This window comes from Gymnodraco acuticeps, unplaced genomic scaffold, assembly GCF_902827175.1.
Source record: "Gymnodraco acuticeps unplaced genomic scaffold, fGymAcu1.1, whole genome shotgun sequence".
Taxonomy (NCBI): domain Eukaryota; kingdom Metazoa; phylum Chordata; class Actinopteri; order Perciformes; family Bathydraconidae; genus Gymnodraco; species Gymnodraco acuticeps.
In genome coordinates, this window is record NW_022990068.1 from 404,190 (window position 1) to 405,886 (window position 1,697).

At 46.5% G+C, this 1,697-nt stretch overlaps 1 pseudogene; it reads left to right on the forward strand.

Moving 5' to 3' along the window:
* The first annotated feature begins 611 nt into the window (after positions 1-611).
* On the forward strand, positions 612-1,433 carry LOC117546021 (annotated as a pseudogene).
* Positions 1,434-1,697: the final 264 nt, after the last annotated feature.

A 1,697-nucleotide genomic window follows, 5' to 3' on the forward strand; every position in this document is an offset into this window, starting at 1 on the left:
TAGAATATCTGAATACTTCTTACACCACTGCTACCATGAGTGTGGAGCTGTGTGCTACAAAATCCTGAATTTAAAACAAATACTTTACAGCTGAAGACTGTTTTCAAATGTAGAGCAGGTTGTAAGCGAGGCTCCGTTTGTAAATTCCTCCCCTTCAGATCCACGCTGAGGAGGATGGGTGTAACCAACAGGTGGGTAAAGTACAAGGGCTGATAGGCCACATTCACTGCTCACACACACACACACACACACATGCTGTTCAGATCACAGCTCACATAGTTTCAGCTCTCAGGAAGTGAAACTCAGACACTCGCTGCCACTGAGAGGTTAAATGGCGCAGAAAGGAGTTCAGCTGGAGCGGGAAACCTTCTCTTGTTCCATCTGTCTGGATCTACTGAAGGATCCGGTGACGACTCTCTGTGGACACAGCTACTGCGTGAAGTGTATCAAAGGCTTTTGGGATGGAGAGGATGAGAAGAAGATCCACAGCTGCCCTCAGTGTAGGCAGAGCTTCACACCGAGGCCTGTCCCGCTGGAAAACACCATGCTGGCAGCTTTAGTGGAGGAGCTGAAGAAGACTGGACTCCAAGCTGCTCCTGCTCATCTCTGCTATGCTGGAGCTGAAGAGGAGAGATGCTGAGCTGAAGCTGCTGTCTCACACAGAGGATCACAACCAGTTTCTGCACAGCTACCCCTCACTGCCAGCCCTCAGTGAAGCTACACACTCCTCCAGCATCAACATCCGACCTCTGAGCTACTTTGAGGACGTGACGGCGGCCCTGTCAGCAGTCAGAGACAAACTACAGGATGTCCTAAGAGAGGAATGGACTAACGTCTCATCGACTGAAATGGATGTTTTACTGTCAGCAGCAGAGCCCACCACCAGAGCTGGGTTCTTCAAATTTTCACAGGAGATCACTCTGGATCCAAACACAACACACACACGGCTGGTATTATCTGAGGGGAGCAGAAAAGCAAAATACATGAAACCACAAAAGTCTTATTCTAGTCAACCAGACAGATTCACTTTATATCCTCAGGTCCTGAGTAGAGAGAGTCTGACTGGACGTTGTTACTGGGAGGTGGAGTGGAGAGGGGCAGAAGTTGAAGTAGTAGTCACATACAAGAATATCAGCAGAGCAGGGGGTGGGAATGAATGTGGATTTGGAAACAATGACAAATCTTGGGCGTTATATTGTGACCAAAACTGTTATTAATTTCTTTACAGTATCAAAACTCCCGTCTCAGGTCCTCCGTCCTCCAGAGTAGGAGTCTACCTGGATCACAGAGCAGGTATTCTGTCCTTCTACAGCGTCTCTGAAACCATAACTCTCCTCCACAGAGTCCAGACCACATTCACTCAGCCTCTACATGCTGGAGTTGGGCTTTATTATCCTAATGGAACCACATCTGAGTTGTGTAAACTGAAATAGCCTTACAAGTCATTTGAGGAACTCTTCTACTTCTTAAACTCATTGTGTGTCCATCATTGTTGCTGAGAGCTGATTGTTCATGTCTTCACTGCACAGAGATCAGCTGTCAATCTAACATTATGGGATGTGCTTTAACATCTTCAGAGTTGTTCTGTAGATGTTGGAGTTTATTTTAGGCGGCGCTCCTTCCTGTGTCTGTTTAGTTAACCTCAACTGAGATGTCTCTGCATGAAAATGTAAACTTTGCTCTAAATATTTGTTGAA